Consider the following 10,864-nt stretch of genomic DNA (forward strand, 5'->3'; position numbering starts at 1 on the left):
CTTAATGATAAGAACAGGAGAAGCCTTCTGCTTGCTACCATCATACTTGATGATAACAGGCTCAGGCATCCGGAATACTGGGGAAATTACGTTGACCTCAGGCTCATCTTCGTCAACATTCCTATTCTGAAGAATCTCAATGACTCCTTCATCCAGCATTTCCTGAATATCCTTGCGCACCTGGCGACAACCCAATCGGTTAACAGAGCATACTCGGCATCCATCATGGTCGTGCTCATAATGACTGTAATCACATAGCAGACGATGCATTTCGACAAGGGACTGTCGAATATGACTGACATATTTGACTTTGTACTTGCCAGGGCAGCCCTGGACCATGTTGACAGATTTCCCATGCTCGGGCAATGGGTTCTTCTTCACATTAGGACCTACGTCTTCGAAACACAAAATCCCATACCTCACAAGGTCTTGAACCTTGGTCTTCAAAGGGTAACAATTCTCCACGTCGTGGCCGGGAGCACCAGAATGATAAACACAATGTAATTCAGGCTTATACCACCACTGGGGGTTAGCAGGTATAGCCGGTGGGTCTCTCGGAGTAATCAACTTCCTCTCTATCAAGGAGGGGTATAATTCTGCATACGTCATTGGAATAGGATCAAAGGTGACCATTTTCCTCTCGTAACTCGTGCTGGTTTGATTACTGTTTCGAGGCTGGTAGGCCTGTTGCTGCGGACGGTGTTGTTGTTCCTGATATTGCGGATGTGGTTGCTGATTGTTGCTATGTTGCTGATACGGCTGATTATCTCTGAAGACAGGTGCTATATGAGCCACCTGATGCTGGTTACCAGCGGGACGCATCCTCCTCACCGAGGGTCTTCTTGGTTTCACATGGGAAGTCACGGCATATGCCTCTCCATCTTTCTTCTTTACAAACGCCCCATAACGTTTGGCAGAAGAGTCTTCTTCTTTGGTTAGACGTTCTTCTCTAACCCCTTCTTCTAGACGCATCCCCATATTCACCATCTCGGTGAAGTCAGAAGGAGCGCTAGCGATCATCCGCTCATAATAGAATGAACTCAAGGTCTTCAGAAAGATTTTGGTCATCTCCTTCTCTTCTAGCAGAGGCACAATCTGTGCTACCAACTCTTGCCACCTCTGGGCGTATTCTTTAAATGTTTCCTTGTCCTTCTGGGACATGGCCCTCAATTGATCCCTATCGGGAGCCATATGCACATTGTACTTGTACTGCTTGACGAAGGCCTCGCCAAGATCGTTGAAGGATCGGATGTTCGTGCTGTCTAAACCCATATACCAACGCATGGCGGCACCGGACAAACTGTCCTGAAAGTAGTGAATGAGCAACTGATCATTGTCGGTCTGAGTTGACATCTTCATGGCATACATGACCAGGTGGCTGAGAGGACAGGTATTTCCCTAGTATTTTTCAAAGTCAGGGACCTTGAATTTCACAGGGATCCTCACATTGGGGACCAAGCACAGTTCGGCAGCAGACTTGCCGAAAAGATCCTTTCCTCTGAGAGTTTTCAATTCCTTGCGAAGCTCAAGAAATTGATCATTCATAGCGTCCATCTTCTCATAGACATCTGGGCCTTAAGACGGCTCAGAATGATAAATGGTGTCGTTAACTCTGGGCATAGTATGTACGACAGGAGGAGGAACAGCAAGGACCGGGCTAGATGTCGGCATAGAAGCAAAGGTTAGAGCAGGACCCTCAGGCATAAAATTAGGAGGCATCCCCCACGGGAATCCGGCTGGCATGGCCGCTGGAGCAGAATGTGCACTGGCTGCAGGCACAGTCGAGGAGACAATCTCGGAGATGACTGTCCTCTGGGGAGGAGTTGAGGGTGTCGGAGAAGACTGGCTCTGGGAAGCCAAGAATGATTCAATCAAAGCACTTAATCTGGCCACTTCCTCTTTCAGCTCACGGTTCTCTTGTTCTAGGTGATCCATCAGTCTCGAAATGTTGGCTCTGGTGTAATACCGGTGAGTCAGCTTGTCTTCAAAATAAATGAAGAACACAGAGTTAGACCACAGGACAAGAAGCTGGGAACAAAACCTGCTTATGCATATGATGCATGCAATGTTTGTGCATATGATTTGTTTTTAATTCAAAGGAACTCTAGGGTTTTATTGGCAAATTTGGGAAATATTAAACATTTGTCATATATGGAAATATCTCATCAAATAATATCAGCGGAAAGAAGTACAGCATTGTCAATCATATACAAGAAAAAAGGAAAATAATCATCCTATGGATCCCTAGAAACAATCATCTAAAGCTCGGGACACAGGAAGATAGGATGCGCGAAGTCTCTTCACCTCCCTCTCATAGGCGGCCTCCATATCCACCTTCTCCTTGGCGAGTCGATCATACTTCCTCTTCCAAAACTTGGAAGACTGAGGAAGTAGAGAAGTCCATGCATCATCGGGATCATCAATAACCTGATGTTCGAGGAACTCTATCAAAGCATCATTCTCCTTAATCTGCTGAAGCAACTCTTCGTGTTCCCGGATCCAAGCACGTGATCGGTCTTCGTCTCTCAACTCCTCTACTCCTTGAATGGAAAACATAAGACTCATCTTCATGTCTTCAAGAGCACACCCTCTGTTCAACCCTCTTGGCTGAACACATCCACACTCTGTGTCAATCTCTCTTCTAACCAGAACAGAAAACCACTTCACAAAATGTTCTAACATTCGTTAGGACATCCTTCACAACATAACAAGGAACACCATTTGATAACCTTCAGATATCACTGAGTCACCAGCTTGATCCAAAAGAACCCAGACATAAATTGGGACATATACATTCTCATCCCATTACGAGAGATAATCTTCCATAGATAGCTCAGAGCTCCTACCACAAGCTCCAAGAGATGAATAGAAAACACCTCCTTTTGTCTTCAACTTACTACTTTTCTGCTCAAAAGTAATTTGTCTCAGACTTTCCTCAAGAATAATCAGCTGCCATATGTGGATTATCTTGATTCTTCGAACTCACTTCTGAGATAGACCAAATGCCACTGGTTGATTACCTCCTTCATGAATCCTCATATGAAAAAGTAAAATGCCATTCTTTGACCTCTCCACGTCTATCAAACCTCTCCCAAAGATATTCTGACCTTCCAAGTGAGACTTGAACTTCAAGCTACATGTTGAACAAAACAGATTTTCTAAGACATGAACATGTAACATCCTTTCTATCCAGCAACTCCAAAGAATTGCAACGAGGAAGACCTTTTTGAAGTATCCAATCTACAACCCTGTAGACCCTTCTATCTCAAGTTGATGTGCCACTTCACCAACTAGGAATCTGATGTTGAACCAAATGTCACAACATTGTGTTTTGACATCTAGCTGTTGAATTCAGCTCCTTCTTCTGCCACTTGAAAGAACTTCCTCCCTTCACAGAACAAGAGTTCAATGTTCTCATAGACTTGATTGTGGAACCAAGTTTGAGTAAACAACCTCCATCCTGCAGGTTTGCAGTTAAGTCATCCAAGCTCACACCTTGATGAATCCCTGCTTCTTCTCCAAAGACATCAGACACTCTGATGCATGAGTCTTCAGAAGGACCAGTTAGAGACTAACCCTTCAGCTATACCAAGGATTCCACTTCCTAAAGCAAAGTTGTTTCCATGATGTTAAGAATGCTACCAATTGTTCTTAACTCCACAGTGTGCATTAGCCAATGCACTTCCTTACTTAGATCAGAGATAAACTGATCCAAGTAACCACCATCAAGACTATGATGTCTTTTTCTTCTTGTACACACCAAGGCTGAACATGTTTCTCGCCAGGAAACCTTTTCAGAGATCATATGCTTTTGCTGCCACCAAAAAGGTAGATCATAAACCAATGTAATATCCTTCCTGTGATTCTGCACAGGGTCTTGAAGAAGAGATGTTCCAACATCTTTAAGAACATCAGTTATCTTGAGCTCCAAGGATAATCAATTAAATACTTGTACTTGGCACAAGTTGACATTGATCTTAAATCCTTTCCCAATATTCCTTTCAGAGACTTCCACCACAAGACTACTTTGAAAATACTCTTCTAGTGTCACATCTTCTGCTTGCAAGCAATTCAACAGTTTTGAAAATCTTCTCAGATTAAATTCACCCTTAGGAATGAGAGAGATGAATTCTTCCTTGCAAATGTGTCACACAACCACCAGAACCCATGTGACACAGGTCAACAGCCAACCAGACCCTAGGCTGACCAAATGTGAGGAGGTTAACCAAAACTCCCCCTCAAATTAACAATCATGGAAACTTCACATCAATATCCATGCATTGTACAGACATGTCTCAACATGACATACACCATCCCTACTAGTGGCACCTAACTCTATGAGTTATACCTATGCATACTCCAATCACACCAATCAGACTTCAGCTGACCATAAGTACTAGTGAAAAACAACACCAGTCAATAGTAGATATGCATTGCCAGAGCATACTACCTCAACCAACCTCTGAATCTTCATATTCTCACTCCTTGAAGGAACTGCCACTTCTGAGCGAGGTGTTTGAATAACAAGATTCATGGTCCCAATCCTCTTAAATGGAATAGCAGTCTGGTTACCCCATTATTGACTTCTATCATCCAGGGGACTTGTCTTCCAGCACAACATAGTACTTCAGGGAACAACTGTCTAACCCTGATCAAGTTATAGGAATCAGGCAAATAGCAGGCAATTGCACAATGTCACATCTCAACCAACTCCACTTCTAGAGAACAGATTTCTAAAAGTGACCTTCTTGAGCACACACACAGTTGACCCTACCCTTGTCAACTTAGCACACACAGATGTCTCCTCTTCCAGGTCAGGAGTAGGTTCCAAACAAGTATCACTTTGTTTGACACCTAAAAACATCTGCTCTTCAACCAGTAGCTGCATACTTGTTGAACAACATGTTCTAACATCGCATAGAACATTAGTTCCACCTCCTTGGAACAAACCCTCCTTGAAAGTCTTCAAGGTCTTCAAATACACTACCCAAGAGAGTAAAAGAATCAGTGATCAGGTGATTCTTACCATCCTGAACTGAGAACGTCATGATGAGTGGACTTGAGGAGACTCAAGTATCTTTGACATCTTCAGTAGGTTATGATGAAATCTTGAATACAGCAGCCTTTCATCCACATGAGGGGAAACTACATCAGAGTTTGAGTTTTGCCAGGTATTATGCAGCGGAAATCATAATACAACTCAACCTATGAACACACACTTCACCAAATCAGCCTCCAAGACCATACCAAGTTTGAATATGATTCAATACTGGCACAGTTGTCCCACGCAAGGGCCAATTGCCAACCTTCAGAGACAGGTCCACACATTTCCTGTCATGAATAGTCCATCCACCTACTTCAAGGGACCATTCAGGGACATCACAGAACCTTCCACAGGTTCCAACATCAGTACTAACACAACTCCTTGCAAGATACCAGAAAGTATCACCCATGGATCTCATCCAGAAACAGAACAGGATGCCTGCTCTGATACCAATTGAAATTCTGGTGTAGTCAGAGTTTAGATGTTCTACTCCAAGTAATGACATCTGGTATAACATTGTTACTAATACAGCAAGACAGTTATACAAATTAAAACCTAGTACTGATATGCACACATTCACAGATGTCACGACATCTGCTACTATATCACCATAGAATGGAAGAACACCCAGTTCTGTCCATCTGGTACAAAGACACAGCAGAGATCAAACATAGCACTTACTTCTGTTGAGCCTGCACAGTTATCAGGATGATGTCTCAACATTGATTTGAACATCACCTGTTACAGCATTACAGGTTTACCTTATTTTATAACAGACAGAATTATAACGTACAGAAGGTAAAAACACAGGTAATTGTTAACCCAGTTCGGTGCAACATCACCTACGTCTGGGGGCATACCAAGCCAGGAAGAAGATCCACTATCAGCAGTATTAATTCAGAGTTAAACTCCCCCGTTTACAACTCTTCACTTAATCCCTACCCAATGCAATCTATACCTAGGAACTCCTAGATAGAAACCTCCAGTTTCCATTCCTATCACTACAATTACAATGTAATGCTAACCAACTTGAGCTTGCTTCACAGCTTCGTTCAAGAACATAATCACTCTTGCCTACAGGCTTTGAGTTACAAATACTCTCAGCTTTGAACACTGAGAAACACATGGTAACCATCCCACAGGTTGGGAGGTTTACCTCACACACACCTCTAAATTTTCATTCTGTGAGGCTTACGAAGACTAGGTTACAATATGCTATTTATAACCTAATCACCCAATTGGATTTGGGCCTTCAGAAATCGCAGCAAACTTGTTCTTTGCTGTTACAAAATCAGCAGAAACTTTCTGCTACAAACAAGGTCTTCAATCTTTTAGTTCCTAAAATATCTCCATATTTAGTTCCTAAAATATCTCAAGACCTCCACAAATAATGCCACATAGGATTCTAACTAATTTCCACATATCAGTGTGCTAACAAATAGGCTATTTGTTAGGTTCCTTAATTGTAGCTTGGTTGTTGGTTTCCTGGATTTTAGCCTGAGAAAAATGCTGAAACAGAAAAACTAAACAACCTACAATATAGCATATGCTGTCAGGAATGAATGTCACAACATTCAGTTTGACTTCCATATCATTAACCATATGCTAAGTCTATTTTTCCTGAAAACAGACTGTACAATTTGCTGTACTGTACAGAACCAATCTGTCCATACTTCAGTATCAGCGTACATTAATAAATGTCAAAACATCCAATTTGACATTCACACATAGAGCCTTACATCAGGTTTGTTATCCTCTTGATAAGCAGACTGAGTTGCATACTGAAATGTAGCAGAAAACCAATCTGCTTATTGTTCAGTATATGCTGTCAATGATGAATGTCATAACATCCAGTTTGACATTCAGACAGTAGGCCTTATGCCAGGTCTGTTATTTCCTTGATAAGCAGACTGATAATAAATACTGAGTTATAGTAGAACACCACCTGTTCTATTCCTCAGTATCTGCTGACAGGGATGAATGTCATAACATCCAGTTTGACATTCAATGAATCCTGTATTAGCTAATCCTACAGTACACTACTCAGAATGTCATGACATCATCCAAGACATCGGAGTACAACTAGGTATTCTAACATACAATGCAGTCAAACAAACATCTCCACAGCATGTCATGACATCAGTCAAGACATTAGAATCCAGCTAGTGTTTTACCATACAATGCAGCCAATCAAACATCTATAGGAGATCACTAAGAGTTTGTGATTATATCATACTTTGTTTTCTTTATTTAACTAACCAAAATACCAAAAATATGTCTAGTGTAGTGTTATTTCTTTTGTATGTAGTGTGTGCATCCACCTATGCCTCATGAAGCTCATATCTAGGGTTTGAGACCCTCAATGAAAGAGATCAATCAAGGAAAGGTTCACAATGATTATAAGCATCATATATGGATCCCCATGTTCTTCATTTATCATTTTGATCAAAAATTCATCAAGAGATTGAAGCATGTTTGCCTCGGAAGCCCTAATTCATCTGGGTATCTTGTGTGACTTCCTCAGCAAGTTTCTTCAACATTTGGTGAAAGATATAAAGGGATACTCCATTATACATCATCTCAAGAATATATGAATCTCCATGAGCCCCAAATATCAAAGGAATCTTAAGTTTGCAAGTTGGTTCAAGGAGGTTGACCAGAAAAGTCAACTTGTCAAATTTAGGGTTCCCTAGACCCTATCTCCTGAAATTTTTTAAATATCAAAATGATTCCAAGCGAAAAGTTACTATTTATGACATTCTAAAAAAATTTCATGTTGGCATCAAGAGCTAATTTTTTTTGGAAATTCATTTTTTCTAGTGAAAGATTATAGGTCATTTGTATGTGCCCTAGTTAGGAGGTCAACTTCCAACAACCATAACTTGATCATTTTTTATGATATTAAGGCCATACAAGTTTCATGATTAATTTCAAGATTAATTCTACTACTTTTATTCTTTGAGAAATGTCAAACTCTACTTTAAAGGGCATGTACCAAGAGGAAACATTATATATCATTTTAGGCCATTACCATTAAACAAGCAATTTTCCTCAACTTATAAAATTTATAACTCCCTCATGCAAGATTAAAATGGTGTCAAATTTGTGACCAAATTTAATAGGATTGAAAGGGATACAACTTTGATGAAGGAACCATTTTCATTTTAAGCTCATAGAAAAAGTTATTCAAGGTAGAAGAAGTGGTAATTTGACTTTATACTTAGAAATTTTTCAATCATGTTTGATTTATCCAACTTCCACCTCAAAATTCATCATGATCCAAGTTCCAAATGGAAAAATCTTTAACAGAAAAGTTGCTACCCTTCATGTTAGCTTTCCAAAACATCTAAGATCGTCACATTTGGAGCATTTTTCAAAGACTTGGGCATGCTTACATTACATGGTCCCCTTTGTATAATTCTCATGACCAATTCTCAAATACAATTGCATGGTCTCATGTTAAGCTTTCAGCATCACATGTACACAAGTTTGGACCATTTCCAATCATTTCATGGGCCTATCACACGCCCATGCAAGCATGCACACTTTTTTGGCATTTGAATGGAAGTGTGTGAAAATCAATTGCCAAGCCTATAAATACATGCCTTGCTGCTCAGAATGGGGGAGACCTTGCCCAAGCTTTGCTTCTGCAACCTTCCCACCTCCATTAAAGGATAATCTTGAAGGTTTTCATTTGAAAATCGAGTTTCAATTTCACTTCTGTTTTAAAGTTCAAACTCCAAAAATCCAAGCCATTTGAGCTCTCATTTCACCTCCTGTAATCAAGTAGAAGCAAGCCCAAGCCAATTGAGATCCAGATCGAGCTTCATCACTGCAAACAGAAGGTGAAATTTGTCAAACTTTCTCTCTTTGACTCTCTCTCAATTCTCCATCATTTCGATTAATTTTTGGTTGGCTGAAGTCCTACCAATGTAGGCAACAAGATTGAGTTGCTTTGAGGCCAAATCGAAGCAACTCAGATCATGCACCTCAAATTTCAAATCCACGTATCTTTTAATATACTTGGAATTGGGAAAATTTGAGGTCAGATTCGAGCTCCTAAGCGTTTTTTCTTTCAATTAGTGTACTCACTTTTTATTTTCATGGAGGTTGGTGGTGGACCAGTTCGGTGAAGTCCACCGGAGAAGATGACCGAAGCTAGGGCTCCGGTGGTGCGTTGGCGCCTTCCCAACCATTTGATCTTATTCAAACGTTTTAATATTAGCCTTCACTTCTGATTACCACGCGTTTACACGCGTTGACTGTGGTGCATGATGGAGCGTGCTTTGTCGCTATCAGATTTGCCAGCTCAATTAATAAGGGAGATCTGATGGCCCTTGTGTTTTCTAAATTCTTTTTTTTATTTTCTGATTTTTCTTTTAATCCTTCTATTTTGATTAATTCATAATAAATTCATTTTTAATCCAAAAAATATGGGACTTTCACAAAAAAATCTTTAAATATTTTTCTCTTCCATATTTTGAATTAAAATCATTTTTTGGATTAATTTTGATATTTTTTGTGAATTAATTGATTTTTGACTTGTTTTTAAATATTTTAAAATACTTCTGACTTTCTAAAAATTGTGGAAAAAAATTTCTAAGGTCCTTTGACCTTGTTTGACCTAGGATAAATCCCTTGGCCATTTTATTTGATGTTTTGAGGGAATTTGAGGTTTTGTCCATTTAGAAATGCATTTTAATTCATTTTAAAATTGATTATTAACTGAATAATTGTTTAAAAAATTTGTTGAGCCATTTAATTGATCTTATGATGTTTGACTTTCTGTTTCCCTTGGTCATGATGGATTTGACTTTTGTTTGACCAATACTACTGGATTTAGGGGGTTGATGGAATGTACATTTCATCCCCCAAAATGAATAGATAGTATTGATTAGATGAAATTCCTCCTATGATCAATTTGAGTTTCTATTTCCCATTCCCTCTTCATATTCATCCCTATTCTTCCCCAATCCATCATTGACCAATGAATTTTATGTTGGTGTAAGCCCTAGAGGTCAATACTTTTGGTACTTGTATCGAATTATTTAGTAATAATAAAAGGTTTTTTTCTTTATTATATTTGTTTAATAAAGTCCCTATAATAGCTAGTCTGTTTAATGTATCAAGTGTGACTTAATCATGAGATCCCATTAAACATAAGGACATTATTCTTAAAGTATTCGTAGTCGAGCTTTGTTGTGAAGTGGGATAACATTAAAGCATTAAGACTATTATGTATATAGACTGATGATCACATCTCATAGATCATGGATAAGGAGTTATCAAGTCTTAAACATAAGTATGAATATTAGGAGTAATATTTATACTGGATTGACCCGCTATGAGAATACTATATAGAATCTTATGCAAAGTGTCATAAGTTATTCTCACGGTGATAGTGGTGTATACCATTCGACCTTAAACCACTATGGACCCTAGATGTAGAGTCGAGTGTTTTATTGATGATCAAACGTTATCCGTAATTGGATGACCATAAAGATAGTTTATGGGTACTCCACGAAGCATGCTGAGGGACATGAGTGACCTAGATGGAATTTACCCATCCTGTGTAATAGGATAAATGTCTAAGGTCCCAATATTGAACTGGACAAGGATGACACGGTCTATGTCTTGTGTTCAATATAGACATAAGGGCAAAAGGGTAATTATACACACAAGTATTATCACAAAAGGATTTATCATATCACATGACATTTTCGTGTCTTGGGTAGCAGTGATGTGTTGCTAGATATCGCTCACGGTTTATTATGTTAAATACGTGATTTAATATAATTGTCAATGTCGCAAAAATCTACA

This window comes from Lathyrus oleraceus, chromosome 6 (genome assembly GCF_024323335.1).
Source record: "Lathyrus oleraceus cultivar Zhongwan6 chromosome 6, CAAS_Psat_ZW6_1.0, whole genome shotgun sequence".
NCBI classification, from domain to species: domain Eukaryota; kingdom Viridiplantae; phylum Streptophyta; class Magnoliopsida; order Fabales; family Fabaceae; genus Lathyrus; species Lathyrus oleraceus.